Below are 17,256 nucleotides of genomic sequence, written 5' to 3' on the forward strand. Positions count from 1 at the left end.
TTCTTATTCACCCAATGGCTTTGGAGACTTTTGGCCAGCCTGGGGGCACGTTTTCAAGCTTTGCTCCACACCACGAGGGCGAGGCAGTTTAAAAAAGGTGGAGCTTCTAACATAATTTGTGACTCTAACAGCCGGATTCTTAAGAAAGATTGTAGCGTCTGCTCAACCTACAGTGCCCCTTTGGACTAAAGAGGTCCAGGCTGCAGCTCCCAGCTTGCCACACTCACAGGGGAAGATGTACCCTGACATTTAAATTCAATCAGTTAAAAAGCAAATAAAGGAGACAAATACCCTCCCTCCCCCAGTTCTGCAGGAAAATAACAAAAGGATGGGGAATAAGGTGGGGTGCCTGGAAAGAATAGCGAAATAAGGGGTGGGAGGACTTTGATTTCTGGGGAAAAAAGCCCTTTGTGCCCATACGCCAAAGCTTGTTATTCTGCAATATCAGGGCATTTAACGCACAAGACTAACTCCGCCACAATGAACGACTTTCGCCAATCCCCCTCTTTCAGTTTTGAAACCGACTCAGCGTATGCGCAACAGAGGTAGCTACGACTTAATTGGCCTCTCGGGAGGCTTCCCATCATGGGTCTTGTTTCGAAGCTGGGCTCTGTAGTGTGAATGCTCCATTTCGAAGTGCTCTTGGAGTGTGAACGCTTTTTCCAGAAATAACTTATTTGGACGTTAGAACGTTGCAATAAGCTATTTCTGAGAAACCCTGCAGTGTGGACATAGCCTGTTATTAATGACAATCACACTGACCGGCGTTGCTGCATTGGGCTTCCCTGTCACTCTGTATCTTCCTATCGCCTCTTGCTTAATACTCAGATTGTAAGCTCTTTGGGGGCAGGGACCGTCTGTTCTGTGTTTGTACAGCACCTGGCACCACGGGGTTCTGGCCCATGGCGGAGGATCCTGGACAACACACTCAGGCGGCCACGGATGCAGCACCGGACCTCCCCCACCACCGTGACGGCCCTGCTGGCGTGAGGCACGGACGGGCCTTATTTTAGAGCGGGTGCTGCCTTTCTGTCCTGGCCAGCCTGACCTTGCCATGAGTGCGAGGCGGTGCCAGGGGGGATGGGGCTGTCAGACCCGTGCCCTGGGGACCCTGACTCCGGACACAACCACGCCAACGGGGCTGCAGAAGCGGAAGCCCAGCATGCCAGAGACGGGAGGACGGTGGCGGTGGCACAAGACCAATGGGCAGGAAGGAGCAAGGGAGAGTAACAGCCAGGAGGTTTGCCGTGTGAATGGGAACCGGTCTGGCTCCGGAGCCGGGAGCCCGCAGCCCCGGAGGGATTGCACAGCCAAGGTCCCTTTCCTGCAGCAGCTCCCACGGGGAGGGGACGGGCTGCTGGTGCGCGTATGCAAATAGGGTTATTGATTTAATGGTGGGACGGGCTTTCCCCTTCTCCTCCTCCGGGGTGTCCTGCGCTGCTACCGAGCCTCCCTCGGGGAGGAGGAGGGGGAGAGGAAGCAGCCTGCCGAGGCGGAGGAGGAAGGTCAGTGTCTCTATTTTCAGGGCCTTTGCTTTCCCCAAACTTTCCTCTCCGCAGGGTGCGCAGCGCCTGGGGGCGGGGGATGAGCCGCCTGGCTTCTGGGCGCGCAGAGAGAGGCAGGAGTTTGCAGCGGCAGCTCTTGCTGGCAGAGAGCAAACGGTGCTTTTGCAGCGGGAGGGAGAGCTCAGTCCCCGCATCCCGCCCGCTTTGCCCAAGCCCCGCTTCCCCGTGCACCCTGGGGAGATTGCTCCCTCAAGCTCCTGCGGCTCGCTTGCAGAAATGCACCAGCTCTCCCAGGCAGGCGACAGTAAACAGCAGCCATGAACGGCTGGCTAAACAGAAACAGAGGGGTCGCCGGGTTAGTCTGTGCTCCAGCCAACAAAACAAAGCGGCAGAAATGGAGCACTTTAAAGACGAGCAAAATGATTATGTCGGTGATGAGCTTTGGTGGGGCAGACCCACTTCTTCAGAGCAGTTTCATTTCCAATGCCACAAGCAGTCCTGTATCGGAGGGGTAGCCGTGTTAGTCTGGATCTGTAACAGCAACGAAGGGTCCTGTGGCACCTTATAGACTAACAGAAAAGTTTTGAGCATGAGCTTTCGTGAGCACAGACTGTGCTCACGAAAGCTCATGCTCAAAACTTTTCTGTTAGTCTGTAAGGTGCCACAGGACCCTTCGTTGCTGTTACAAGCCGTCCTGTGGCACCTTAGAATCATAGAAGAGTAGGACTGGAAGGGACCTCGAGAGGCCATCGAGTCCGGCCCCCTGCCCTCATGGCAGGACCAAGCACTTTCTAGACCATCCCTGAAAGCCATCTATCTAACCTCTTCTTAAATAGCTCCAGTGATGGAGATTCTACCACCTCCCTTGGCAATTCGTTCCAGTGTTTGATCACCCTGAGAGTTAGGAACTTTTTCCTAATGTCCAACCTGAACCTCCCCTGCTGCAATTTAAGTCCATTGCTTCTTGTTCTATCCTCAGAGGCAAGGAGGAACAAGTTCTCTCCCTCTACCTTATGACACCCTTTTAGATACCTGAAAACTGCTATCATGTCCCCCCCTCAATCTCCTCTTTTCCAAACTAAACAAGCCCAGTTCCTTCAGCCTTTCTTCACAGGTCATGTTCTCTAGACCTTTGATCATTCTCGTTGCTCTCCTCTGGACCCTCTCCAATTTCTCCACATCCTTCCTGAACTGCGGTGCCCAGAACTGGACACAATACTCCAGCCGAGGCCTAACCAGCGCAGAGTAGAGCGGGAGAATGACTTCTTGTGTCTTGTTCACAACGCACCTGTTAATGCATCCTAGAATCATGTTTGCTTTTTTTGCAACAGCATCACACTGTTGACTCATATTTAGCTTGTGGTCCACTATAACCGCTAGATCCCTTTCTGCTGTACTCATTCCTAGGCAGTCCTTTCCCATTCTGTATGTGTGACACTGATTGTTCCTTCCTAAGTGGAGCACTTTGCATTTGTCCTTATTAAACTTCATCCTGTTTACCTCAGCCCATTTCTCCAGTTTATCCAGATCCTTTTGAATTATGACCCTATCCTCCAAAGAAGTTGCAACCCCTCCCAGCTGGGTATCATCTGCAAACTTAATAAGTGTACTTTCTATGTCAGTATCTAAATCGTTAATAAAGATATTGAACAGAACCGGTCCTAAAACAGACCCCTGTGAAACCCCACTAGTTATACTTTTCCAGCAGGATTGAAAACCATTAATAACTACTCTCTGGGTACAGTTATCCAGCCAGTTGTTCACCCACTTTATAGTAGCCCCATCTAAGTTGTATTTGCATAGTTTATTGATAAGTATATTAAGTGAGACCGTGTCAAATGCTTTACTGAAGTCTAGGTATACCACATCCACCGCTTCTCCCTTATCCACAAGGCTCGTTATTCTATCAAAGAAAGCTATTAGATTGGTTTGACATGATCTGTTTTTAACAAAACCATGCTGGCTGTTCCCTATCACCTTACCACCTTCCAAATGCTTGCAGATGATTTCTTTAATTACCTGCTCCATTATCTTTCCTGGCACAGAAGTTAAGCTGACTGGCCTGTAGTTTCCCAGGTTATTCTTGTTCCCCTTTTTATAAATGGGTACTATATTTGCCCTTTTCCAGTCTTCTGGAATCTCTCCCGTCTCCCACGATTTTCCAAAAATGATTGCTAAAGGCTCAGATACCTCTTCTATCAGCTCCTTGAGGATTCTAGGATGCATTTCATCAGGCCCTGGTGATTTGCAGACATCTAATTTTTCTAAGTAAATTTTAATTTGTTCTTTTCTTATTTCAACTTCTAAACCTACCCCTTTTTCACTAGCGTTCTCTATGTCAGGCATTCCTTCAGATTTCTCAATGAAGACCGAAGCAAAGAAATCATTAAACATCTCTGCCATTTCCAAATTCCCTGTTATTGTTTCTCCCTCCTCACTGACCAATGGCCCTACCCTCTCCTTGGTCTTCCTCTTGTTACCAATGTATTTGTAAAAAGCCTTCTTGTTTCCCTTTATGCTTGTAGCTAGCTTGAGCTCATTTTGTGACTTAGCCTTTCTAATCATGCTCCTGCACACTCGTGTTGTTTGCCTATATTCGTCCTTTGTAATTTGTCCTAGTTTCCTTTTCTTATACGATTCCTTTTTTAGTTTGAGATCATGCAAGATCTCCTGGTTAAGCCAAGGCGGTCTTTTGCCATGTTTTCTATCTTTCCTACACAGCGGGATAGCTTGCTTTTGGGCCCTTAATAATGTCCCTTTGAAAAACTGCCAACTCTCCTCAGCCATTTTTCCCCTCAGTTTAGCTTCCCATGGGACCTTACCTACCAGCTGTCTGAGTTTACCAAAATCTGCCTTCCTGAAATCCATTATCTCTAGTAGGCATCCTTCAGTCTGCATAGACTATGGATCGCGCCCTTTATAGTTTCAATTGAGGACTTCATTTACAGCGTCTATTGTGACTATAAAGACCCACACCAGAGTGACAGTCCTTGCTGCATCTCTTGCCGATGTAGTGGGTGTCTGGCAAGTCCTTATTGTGCTTTCTGTGCGCTCGCTTCTCCTCTGCTAGCTGTCTGATCTTCAACTCGCCCTTCTGAAGGCCCTTGTGTAACCCCTGCCTCCATCTGCTGCGGTCGTCTGCTAGATCTTCCCAGTTGTCCAGCTCGATGTCTACCTCTCTGAGGTCTCTCTTGCAGACATCTTTGTAACGCCCCCATTATCTCTATTGTACTGTTTTTCCTTCTACCCTTCCTTAGAATTGTGAACTCTATGATTTCATGATCACTTTCACCCAAGCATCCTTCCACTTTCAAATTCTCAATAATTTCCTCCCTATTTGTTAAAATTAAATCTAGAACAGCTTCCCCCCGGTAGCTTTTTCAACCTTTTGGAATAAAAAGGTTGAAAAAAAAAGGAAAAAAAAAAGGTTTTGGAAAAAAAAGGTTTTTGTGGGTTTTACCCACAAAAGCTCATGACCTACTATATGTGTTAGCCTCTGAGGTGCTGCAGGACTGCTGGTTATTGGAGAGAGAATTAATTTGTCGCCTCAGCGGCTGGGGAGTGGAAACAGCAGAAAAGGTTTGTGCCCCACTTCTGGTCTTGGCTCTGCTGTTGTGATTCTGAACTCAACCCAGGCAAGCTGATGGAGCCCCTTGCAGGTTACGCCGTGTAATGCAGGAAGGAATTTGGCTTCACGTACAATTATTCTTCCCATTTTCTATGTGGACAAATACGGGGTTGGCCCTCGTCACGGTGAGGTGGCCGCGTGAGTCTGTATGAACTTGGGTGGGTGATGAGCTTGGGTAGGACAGACCCACTTCTTCAGAGCTGGTGCCCTGGCAGTCAGGGCGGAGCTCAAAGGGCCCCAGCTGTACTCACCTGGCATCTGAATGCCTTCCAAGTATTTTAGAATAGAAATAAACACAGGTGCACTCGCTCTTCCTTCTCAGCCAGTGGGGGGAGGGGCGGTTAGAAAAAGCCCACGCTAATATGTATAGCATGTGAATTTGTATAAGGAAGGGGTGTTGGGTGTGTTCCTGGAGGGAGTGCTAAAGCAAAGGGTTGAGTTTTGCACGCAGTTAATAACAGTACTAATAATTCATAGTTAGTAATTAACATAGAAGTAGTTTTTAGCAGGCCCGTTCTTGGCTCCTGTGATGGAAGGCTCCATAGTTTAGATCTGAGGCCAGTGAAGGTTTCACATCCCGCTCTCATGAACCTGCCCTTAATGGTAGCTATGATTTGGAGGGGTGGGGGCTGTAGCTCCCTTGGGAAGCAGAGTTTCCTCTAAATTTTCCATCTTTGGGTGAATAAATTTTGTTCTATGCACCGACGCCTGTGCAATGTGCACCACCCATAGAAACACAGATTAGCTGGGCACTCTGCTAATTAGCTGGACAGCCCCGAATCTCTCCCAGGCAGCCGCCCAAGCACTCAGCTGACAGGGAACACTGGTGAAAAATCACAGTTGCAGAGGGCGAGCTGTTCTCTGCTGGCCGGGGATTCGAATAGGGCAAAGTCGTGTACGGAATGGGCAGCCCATGGGGAGAGGTGAGCACTGAGGTGACATGATGAAATACCGGCATTCCTTAGCAGATGGGTTGCCGTGTCCTGCATCATCTGGGGCTTTCCTAGGGCACCAATTCATCCTAGGTAAAGAGGCCTAAATACAGACTGTCCTAAACTGGATTTGCCTGGGCACAGGGCCCCATTGAACTGGGCACAGGTTGGATCTGTCTCCAGGAATCTGGTGGGATTTGCAGGTAGGGTGGGTCTGGGCTGTGTTCTGTTGTGCCTAGGACAGACTCGTAGACTTTAAGGCCAGAAGAGACCAGCATGGTAATGTAGTCTGACTCCTTGCATGCCGCAGGCCACAGGACTTCGCCCCCTGGTGCCTGTTCTTTTACTCAGCACCTTGTGTCTGAAAGAGGTTTGGGCAAATGCTTTGGAACGGTGTCTAGAAATAGGGGCAAGGAGCAGCACGCACTTGGTGCGTAACCAGAACCCCGCTGGTACCGCTGAAGGATGGGAGGGTCTCTGGGATCTGCCACAAACTGTGTCAGATAAATTAATGCGTAATCTTGTGGACTAGAATTCTCTCATGACGTAATGTCCCTTTGCCCACATAAAGCTCCTCGTGCCGAGGGACAGAGTGAGAGAGACAGTTCTTAATTACAAAAACAGTAAAATCACACGAAAAAGCAAACATTCAGTTTCTGAAGGGCGTGTGTGAAATGATTGTTCAGCTATGCAATAGTAGTAGCTATATAAAGTAATCTATATAGACGGAGGGAGAGCACTTAGCAACAGAAGATCTCAGAAGATGTGTTTATCCCCATTTTACAGATGGGGGACTGAGGCACAGGAAGGGGAGGTGACTTGGCTACAGTCACCCAACAGCCTAGTGGATGGCCTAGCCAGGTCTCTTAAACGTTCTAGTTTAGTGCTGTATCCACTAGGATAGGCTCCTCTCAATGGAAGCTAAACTGCAGGTCCTGCAATGAGAAATACATGGACCAGTCCCCCTGCCTGGAGCCTCAAAAGGGTCAACTCACAGAGGAGTGAGGCTTAGCTCGTTCTATTAATTTGTATTGTATTTATATACGCATGTATATATGTGGGCCCACACACTTTGTTCTGAATGCTTTTACCATAACTAAAAACAGAACCAAATTCAGCAAACAACTGGCAGCTATTTCACACCCACACACAGCCAGAAGCAAAATAAAAATCAGGCTCTACAACTACTCCTCTTTCCTAGTCAGGCCTCAGCTCCTGTGTCCCCAAGGCCTGGATGAATAAACTGGACTTGTAGGTGCCTGGCAGGTTACACACACTGCGGCTATTTCAGGCCAAGAGGAGGGAGAAGTCCCCTAAGCTACAGGCCGAGAATACCCTGCAGGTGCCTGAAGCTCTTTATCTTGTTGCAAACGCCGGGTGATGTTTCTATGCTTGTGCTGCGTTGAGGATTGGGAGTGGTGGTTATAATCAGAAATGCTTCACTAGGTGAGCAGAGAGGAGGATGCAGCAGCTTGACTGTCGAGTGCGGGCTGCACCAAGCAGCAATGCTGAAAGAACCACCATGCATGCAATGCAAAGATTGCGGGTGGCTGTGTCTGCCACGCACAGCTCCTGTGGGGAGGGGGGCTGAGCTGGCCGATGGGCACTGGTCTGTGGGTATTGTACTCCCTGGGAGGGGCTGCAGTCAGGGTTCCCTCTCATTTTCCTGTCCATGGGTGGAATAAATTTTGTTATGTGCACTGAAGCATGAATAGCTGCGCACCACCAACAGAAACACACGCTGCCAGCTGTGGGTGTTTGTGGGTGCACTGCTGATCAGCTGGGTGGCCCCTTATTCTCTCCTCGGGGCTGCTCGCTTATTCATCTTTGCATATCTGGGGCACCTCTACTACAATCGCCTTTGGAAAGGCTTTCTGCATCTCTCCGACGTAGGAGCAACTGGTCTGGTGGAGGAGGAAGGGCAAGTCCTCAAGCAAGGCCGAAGGCATGGCATGGAACAGCAGGGCACGCTCCGGGGTCTGTAGCATGGTCCCTCTGCATGCTTTCTGGCAAAGTCGTTGCCAGGCTGTTTGCATGGGCCACTGCTGTGCACAATAGAGAGTCTGCAATCCCAGCTAGTGCATATTAATGCTGAGATGTCTCTGGGGGAGCTGAGCTTCCTCCTGGAAACAGAAAGCCCCGGCCGAAGTATCCCTGGAATGTTATTTTGCAGGCAGAGAGGTCACCCAAGGGCAGTGTGTTCAGAGGCGCCTTTGAGAGCACGGGATTATGGTGGGTTTGTTTGGGGCGGGGGCTTGTTTCTGCTCGGGGTCTCTAGATCCTGGGCATTGCAGAGCGGGTTGGGTCAGCGTCTGCTTTGCTGGGGTTACAGAGCCCTTAGAGCGCTCGTGCTTCATTTACCCCATCCCGCAGGCTGCCCACATTTGACTTCATCAGCTGTGTGGACCTGCCTTTGCTGGCAGACCTCTTGGATTCTCCTTCTGGTTTCTGGGGAACGCCATAGGCAGAGTCCTGTCTCCATGGAAGTCGATGGCAAAATGCCCATTGACTTCAGCGTGGCCAGGATTTCACCCTGCGTATTTTGTGTAGCTTTTATAATGAGGGGATGGGACCGGATGAGGTTTTCCCATCTGTGAGCCTCTGATCCCATTTATAAATGGCATCATTGGTTAGTGTGGGTGGTTGCTAGGGTGACCCAACTGGGCACGACCATCCTGAGATGCAGAGGCCAAGTCCCAGCCGGAATGACTGTGGGAGAGCATGTGTACTGGGTTCTCTGCAGTGCTGTTCTTTTCCTGCGTGAGCCTTCAGGGCCGTTCCAGCCTCTTCCTGGTAGTGCTGGGGGGTGGAGGTGGGTATTAGTCTCCCCCCACCTCAAGCCCTGACCTTGCTGCTCTCGTATAAAACGAAGAGGCTTCAATTAGCTGCCACCACTCGAGAGAGAGAGTCAATGTGCATCTTTCTGCGAAAACATCCACCCCGTGTGCAGCAGTCGTCCAGAGAGCTAACAGAGTGTTGAGACTCAGCTGTTCCTTTCCTAATAGGAAGGCAGAAAACATTTTGCCTGCATATCAACCCATGGCACTCCCATGTCTTGAATGCTTTGTGCAAATATGGTTGCTCCGTCTCAAACCAGATATATGGGGATTGTGAAAGGTTCAGGAAAGGGCTACAGAAATGGGTAGGGATCTGGATCAGCTTCCGTAGGAGGAGAGATTAATCAGCCTGGAGCTTTTCAGCTTGGAAAAAAGATGACTAAGCGGGGTGGGATAGAGAGCTACACAATCAGGAATGGTGCGGAGAAAGTGAATAAGAAAGTGTTATTTACCCCTTCCCATAACCCTACAGCTAGGAGGGGTCAACGCGTTAAATGAATCGGCGGCAGGTTTAAAACAAACAGAAGGAGGCATTTCCTCACTCAAAACACAGCCAACCTGTGGAACTCCCTGCCAGAGGATGATGAGAAGGCCGACACTATAGCAGAATTCAAAAAAGAACTAGCTAAATTGTGGTTTGTTGATGGCTATTGGCTGGCATGGGCAGGGATAGTGTGCCTCGCCTCTGTTTGCCAGAAGCTGGGAATGGGTGACTGAGGATGGATCACTGATGATTGCCTGTTCCCTTCGCTCCCTCTTGGACATGAGGAAAACAGGGTTTTGATCTAGATGGATCTTTGGTCTCCCAGGGAGGCCGGGTTCCTGTGGGGAGCCTCAGACCCTCCACCTTCTCTGGAGGGGTACCAGGGTGCCTAAGAGCATCCCCTGGCCCAGCATGCCACCCCGACATATCGTGGGTCTAGGGCTCCCCACAGTGGCTCAGACTCCTGGGGTGGCTCTTACCATGGCCTGATTCTGGCTTCTATCCTGATCAAAGGGCGGAGCCTCCAAGGAAAGAGGAGGAGCTTGGAGAAGGGGCAGGGCTACTGCATATGTCCCACTTTTGCCTTTTGAAAAGGTGGTCACCCTAGTGGTTAAATGGGTTTTGATGCTGTCCTTCCTTGTGGCAGGTTTGCCTGGGACGTTCACCTTCAGCTAGCAGCTCTGCAGGGGTACTAACAAATGTTCCCTTTAAATCTTTCCCTCCATGGGCAGAATAAATTTTGTTATGTGCACCAAAGCAGGTGTGGATGTGCACCACCTGTAGAAACACAGGCTGCCGGTTGTGGGCGCCCTGCTGATCAGCTGGGTGGCACCTGAATCTCTCCTGGATGGCCGCCCAAGTGCTCAGCTTACAGGGAACGCTGGTACTAACCTCTGCACGAGAGCATATACCACAAAGGCCAACTAGGGTGGTGAATGCTGTAGAGGACAGAGAGCCTAGAGCATGGAAACGGCTGGGTGATAGATCTTTGACAGTGTCATTCCCGCACCTGAGCAAAACTTGCATTGAGATTCTCCCACTGACGTCTCTGGCGTCTGTTTGTCACTGGTAATTGGAGGTGAGAAAACTTTCTCCATCGGGCCCCACCTTTCATTCCAGCAATGAGCAGAGCCCCTCCATCCTGTCTCATGTGATCAAAACCGATGGAAATTTTGGTTATGTTCATACGAAGAAAAAAAAAACAACTTTCGGCATTTGTAACAAAATAAGTCTGTGAAATGTAAACTCTTTATGACTCGGTGTGTGGATGTGGATGCACAGATATAAAAACAGTACCACAGCTCAAAATTTTAAATGAGGTGGATGAGCTGGAGACCCAGCAGCTGATTGTGCTGCTCCTGCCTTGTGAAATTTCCCCTGTTTGGCCCACCACTGCGTTAGTTAACAGCCCTCAGCTGCTCCGAGCTCTGCGCAGGCAGCCCGGTGCACAGATTCTGACTTGCGCTTCCTTAAAAAGCGGATGTGGGAAAATGGTGCAAAACCAGTTTGGGAGAACGTCCCCTGGACACCGAGTGTCCCTCTTTCCATCTTATTTCTTGCATCCAATCAGGGCTGTCCCTCCCAGTGCTGGTGCCCTGTGCAGCCAAGCCCCCAAGCCTTGCAAGAGGAAGAGCCGCTCGGTGGGGGGGGATGTGGGGTGGAAGCTCTGGGGGATAGGGGGTTGCCAGCTCTCCTGGACTGGATGCCATTTGTTGCAGTGGTGTCTGGTCGGGGGGAGTTGGGAGCCCTGGGGCAGGGCAGGGACAGAGGCTTACCTGTGCCTCAGGGCAGCAGGTGGGGGGTGACGGCTGGAGGACTAAGGAGGAGCAGAGAACAGACATGCAGCCGGATGGACAGAAGCAGCGCTCTGAAGGGGAACCTGCTGCTTCTCTCCAGCCACTGGCTGTTTAACAGCCCTGGGCTCCCTGGAGTCCTCCAGCTTGCGCTTGCACCACTTGCTTGCCCCTGGGGAGCAGGGACTGGGTGCAGCCCATGGGGCCAGCCAGGGCATGTGGTTGGGGGCCACTGGAGCCCATATGCTGCATGCGGCTGCATAGGGCGCTGTGAAATCCGGGGGCAGTTGGGTGCCCCAGATGCTGTAGCCCCATGTGGCTGCATGGTTTGCATGTGGATAGGGATGGCTCTGGATCTAATGACACTCCTCTAGCTAAGATACCGGCTTCCCCCGTCCCTGGGGTATCCTGGTGCTTGGGTGCCTGCAGTATCCCTTATAAGAGAAGACTCATCTGTAGTGAGGCTTCTGGAGACAGACAGCCCCTGTGGTTCTCCCTGGCTCCGACAGTGTCAACACGACCCGTGAAGACTTATGTCCCAAAGACCTGGCTTGGAGCGTGCAGCACTTGGTGCAGGGGGCTGGTGTGAAACTAATTCCTTTGATCTGTGGCTCGTGTATTTATCAGAGGAGAGTCTGCTGGCCGAGGCTCGGCCCAGGGAAGATGGAGGGGTTGGTGTTCGGCGGAGGAAACGTAACCCCTGTTCCTGATTGCTCCTGGCGTCCTACGAGGCTGCTGTGTCCTTTGCACCCAGGGCTCGACAGTCAACCCTGGTACTCCTCGTTATCGTGAGGAGTAAGGGAGGTGGATGGGAGAGTTTCACCTGTTGACTTCCCTCTCCGAGAATGGCCAGATAAGTTGATCCTAAATACGTTGATTCCAGCAGTACAATTGTTGTAGTGGGAATTGCATATCTAGGATCGACTTTCCTGTCTAGAGTAGACCTGGCCTCAGGCACCTGGAGGACTTGGTGAGGGTGACACACAGGAAATCGGTAGCCGGGGGGGGAGTGGAATTTAACCTAGATCTTTCAAGTCCTAGGCTAGAGCCCTAGCCACCAGCTCATCTTTCCTCCAAGGATTAGGATTCCAGAAAGCAGAGGACCAAATTGCAAGTCACCCACTGCTTTCAGATGCACTTGGGAAAACAAAAGCTGTGGCTGCTGGTTCTTGGGTAGTATTGGCTGCTCTTTGCAGCGCACCCATGCTTGGGCCGAGAGCTGAATCTGAAGGAAAGAGGCGGAGAACAAGCTTGGACTGGCCTTACCTCCCCCACCTCCCCAGCTTATCTTGCTTTTCCTCTGTCCTCCTAGTACTGTGACGACCTGTTGTCTTGTGAATCAGGATGAATCAATCTAGTACCCTGGCCGGCATGAGAGGAGGAGGGAACAGAGCCTTTTTCTTACCCAACTTTTGTGTGCCAGAGGTCCCCAGCTGCCTGTTGCTAAAAAATCTGCACTTTGGTCTCTTAATTATGTGACTTGGACACGTTGGTCCCATGGAAGGAATGTGCAGTCATACAGCTGTCTTGTTCCCATTCATTTTTCTGTTCTCCTCCCCGCCACTCCCCCAGTGACAACTGTATGATTGCTCTGGATTCCAGGGGGGGGCAAAGGGAAGGAGTTTGACCCATCTGACCTATGGAACAGGTAGACACTTCTCTCCTTGGAACAGAAAGGAATTTAGGAGCCAACGGCCACGAGAGTGTGATTTCACCCTCAGGAATTCGGTGGTGAGCACCACCTCCCAGGTCAGAATGCCTGCTCGTTGCACTATTTTTTGCATCTTCTTCTGAAACACATAGGCAAAGACAGGAGGATAGGTGAGAGCCACCCGGGCACCGCCTGTGCTTTGACGGAAGTTCATTGTTCAGATTAAACAAGGAAAAATCTCTTGGCTAACCCAGGTCTGTTCTAAACTCAGGGGTCAAACCCCATGAAAGGGGCCACAGCCGACTTTCTCAAGTCATTTGACACCTGAAATTTGCTCCCTGTGCCAGCTGGAGCATGTATCTTGTGCTCCCCATGGACCTGGCCGAGTCTTCAGCACAGCTTTCATTGCTGCCCATTTTAATCTCTCATTACTCAAGGGCATCGTTTGACCTTTCCCCTGGCATTTAAACCTGCTGCGTGCATCAGAAGGTGCCCAGCGTGTAGCTAATACTGGCACCCACTGCAGGATCTTGCAGCTGCTACGGGGCCTTAAGTGTTACAGGCTGTTCAGCTTGCTTGGCGGGATGAAGGTGCTGACATTTGGGGTTCCTGAGGAGTGCTGCTTTGCTGACTCATCTGTTGCTGTTGCATCGCTCTGTGGCTGAGCCGGTGAGGATCCAAGGTTTCTCCAGCACGTCCAATGGTGGGGGCTAAAATGAGCTCCTGAGAGAACATTGCCCAGGCATAGCTTTGAGGAAGGAGCTAAGAAAACCATCTTAGGGGAGCTCCTATCTGTGGCAGGCAGATGCCTAAAGTGTAAGCAGTGTGCCTGCTACTCCAGCGCTCAGGAGAGCCTGGCTTCCCCATAGCACCTGGGCCCGGTCTGTTGCTCTCAGAAGTGGCCTGGTTGCATGGCAAAGCAGGGGCACCATGAGGCTTGCTTTGGAAGCGGTAGTACCAGCAGGCCAGAGGCCCACTCTTGCAGGCTGTGGGTGTTTGTTAAGAAGGGACAAACTCCTTTCTGGACCGATTTGAGCGTATTTAGGGTTTAGACTCTATGAAATGCTGGTAAATTGCTGCTGCAGGCATTAATCTCATTTATAAGCAGTGTTCCCTGGAAGCTGAGTGCTTGCGAAGTTACTTGGGAGAGATTCATGTGTTGCTTAGTTGACTAGCAAAGTGCCAGCGGCGTGTGTTTCATCAGATGGTGCACATAACAGAATTTATTCTGCAAGTGGATGTTAAAAATAGCGGGAACCTTGCTTGTAATGTCTGCGTAGCCCACACACCTGTGTGTTTAACTGTCCCATGTTGTGGCACCTAGACCACGTCACAGAGAAAGAATAAGCATCCTCTACAGCCTAAGCTGCAAGGCAGCTGGTCATTAGCTCAAGCTGTAGAGGTGCCTGCGCTAAGCTGTAGAGGTCCCAGCTTCAAATCTGCCTGTGGGCTGTTACATCTACATTTCAGGGTGTGGACAAAAGGCCTGCTCTGCTTTCAGCCTTTGAAAACATTTGCTGTGAACGCAGCAGAATCAGATGGGCTGTCAAAGAACATCACAAGACAAAGGGCAGGTTAAAGGCACCTGGGAAGTGCTGTGTGGCAGGACGCTTGTCTCATGGACCTGGAAGTTGAAAGAAGGGCATAAAACAATTTTTTCCATCTTTGTGGCTGTTTGAATTATGACAGGGCGAGAGACACTAAAACTGAAGCCTGACATCGCGAGGGCCTCCCGCCTGGGTCTGCCCTTTAAGACGCTTTGAATTGACAGCTCACTACAAATGTGTCACTCTTAGAAGTTACAACAACGAGAAGTCCTGGGGCAGCTTATAGACTAACAGATTTGTAATCTGTTGGTCTGTAAGGTGCCAAGGGACGTCTAGTGGTTTTTATAGGTACAGACTAACACGGCTCCCCCTCTGATACTTGTCTTAGAAGTTTGAGAGTAACCTATGCTCCCTTTAATTTTTTTCCACCCATGTGCTGAATAAATTTTGTTATATACACCAAGGCATGCATGGTTGTGCACCACCAATAGCAACACATGCTGTCTGGTGTGGGTGCTCTGCTAATCAGCTGGGCAGGGGCTAAATGTCTCCTGGATGGCTGCCCAAGCACTCAGCTTACAGAGAACAGTGGCGGTAACTCATTGGTGTGTCTGTGCCTGGTTGCTTCAACCTGTGAAGAACACTCTGATTCCTTTCTCCTACTTAATAAGCCATTAGATAGTTAATTACAGGATTGGCTTTGGGGTAAGATCTAGGGTACCAGTTCTTTTGTGGTAAGTGACTGGAGTCCTGTGACTGGAAGCAACTTGAGTGTGGTGTGGTTTTTTTTATAAACGTTTGTCGGAGTGGCCAGGCAGACTAGAGCAGGGGGGCCTGCTCAGGAGGCTCTCTGAGGATTTCTTTGTGGCTGAAGTGGGTCTTTGCTCACAAAAGCTTGTGCTCCAAAATATCTGTTAGTTTATAACGTGCCACAGGACTTCTTGTTCTCCAAGATACAGACTAACGCGGCTGCCTCTCAGATATTTTTGGCTCCTGATGCTATAACTGCGAAGTAAAACCAACTCTCCTGATTATTTCTGATAAACAGTGAATGTCTAAAAGCCCAACAATGGACAGCTCATATCTAAATAGCAAACAACATGTAGTCGTGAAACATTGGGTAACTCCCCCTTTAATATGTGCAGTGCGTGGTGCAGGATGGCACTGTATCGGTACTAATTAAGCCTTAGTCACGTGCATTGCAGCTCTTGAATTACTGAGTTTTTTTAGCAAATTCGAAAAAAAAAATGGCTCTTGTTGCTATTTTGGTTGCTGACCCCTGGAATGGAGAGTCCAAGGGGACTGTCTGGAGTTCCCTGGTAAGCCTGGTGGAGGGGCCCAGGAATGCATGTTTGTCACTGGCTTGGTGAAATCTAATTACAGAACACACCCCCAGCCGGGGGGTCTCTGCCCTGTGTTCTCACCTTGCCCTTGAGGGCTGCACTCGGGGTGGTGAGCTGACAGGGAGCACCAGGGAAAGGGTATGGGCTGCTACTGGAGCAAGCGAGGTGGTTTTGCACCCGGCCTGCTAAAGGCCCGGCGGGGAGGAAGGGAACGTTCCTGGGGACAGGGAAGGCCTCTGAAACAAGCCTGTCATTATCTGGTTCCACGAGAGGCTCTCAGCAGCAGGAAGTTGGAGAGTCAGTGATATTTAAATAGAACTGGCGGTGAGGCGAGCAGTTGTGAAAAGCTGCTAGGACGTCAGAGCCTATTTATTTATAGCACTCGAGGAGTTTCCTCCCCCTGTGAGCCGCTTGTTTGCAGCGACAGCACAAGAAACCCGCAGACGGGGCTGGGGGCTGGGGATGGGGAAGGCCTTGTCTTGAGAAGGTTTCTTTGGCAGAGGACGCCAGACTGGGAAACTGCGGTACTCTCTAGGATCTACGGTGGGGGATGTGCTCTTGTGCTTTTAGGGGTGCCCATCGTAAACAGCTGCGTACTTTACCGAAGAAACTGGATATTCAACCTCAGATGTCAGGGTTTAAGACATCTGCTGCCCAGTGGAGACCAGTAGGAGACCTCGTTTGGGAGGCAAATAATCACCCGCCCGTTAACTGCGAGGTTCCGTTGCCTGTTCTGCTGGGCCAGACGGACCCCAGAGCTCATTCAGATAGTAGTTCCTGTGTTCCTAAAATCGGACCACGCTGGCAATTGCAGCTGGGTGCAGTGGCCCGCAGAGAACTCGGCCAGCTCATTGCCGAATAGAAACTGGGCCAACAAAAACTAACGCCTGGGGGCCAAAGAGAAGAGCAGAGGCAAACTGACCCAAGGTGGCCCAAAATAATTGGCAGACTGGACGATTTTCCATTGAGCCCTAATGATGGCCATAGATGAATTGACGTGGCCCGTTTCAGGAGGGAGTTACATGCAGGGGGTGGCTGGGCTAGCCGAGGCCTGAGGGTGCCTGGATTTTGGGACCCTGCTGAGTCGTTCACCCCACACTGGCCTGTCAAGAGTTAATGAGGCTCCCAAGGGGTCTGTTAACCCAACAGGCCACAACGGAGGGCGAATTTGGTAGGGAATCTCTCATTGGCAGGAGCAGGCAGGGCTGATAGAAAGCCAGAGAGCCTGCAGCGAAAGGAGCTGGACTCCCAGAGTTGCGCTCTGGGCCTAGTGAGGGAGAGGAGGAGGGCAGGGTCCGGAGGAAGGCTGGCCCCAGAAGGGTGATGGACAGGGAAGCCTGATTGTGAAGAAGCTCGGGGAAAAATCAGTCAGGTTTGGGACAGAGCCGACCTTGACTGCTGGTCGGGGGGGGTCCCAGGGCGGGAATGCAGAGTCGTGGGTGGGCCTGGGTTCTCCTACCAACTCTTGACAAAGTGGCATAGGCTGGATTTGGAGGATCTGGGGAACACCACCTGGCTAGCCTGTCCAATGGGATT

General features: G+C 50.7%; 1 protein-coding gene across 4 annotated transcripts in view; it reads left to right on the forward strand.

Annotated features, from left to right (window-relative positions):
* Positions 1–1,429: 1,429 nt before the first annotated feature.
* The window catches only part of ARAP1 (ArfGAP with RhoGAP domain, ankyrin repeat and PH domain 1), a 225,839-nt gene continuing 210,012 nt past the window's right edge, over positions 1,430–17,256 (forward strand). For 3 of the 4 annotated variants that reach the window (XM_075017667.1, XM_075017270.1, XM_075017578.1), the window contains exon 1: positions 1,430–1,505. The gene's annotated coding sequence lies outside the window, so the exon portion shown is untranslated. The remainder of the gene's footprint in view (positions 1,506–17,256) is intronic. The other variant, XM_075017393.1, reaches the window with a different exon arrangement.

The sequence above is a fragment of the Carettochelys insculpta genome, chromosome 1 (assembly GCF_033958435.1).
Source record: "Carettochelys insculpta isolate YL-2023 chromosome 1, ASM3395843v1, whole genome shotgun sequence".
Classification (NCBI taxonomy): Eukaryota; Metazoa; Chordata; order Testudines; family Carettochelyidae; genus Carettochelys; species Carettochelys insculpta.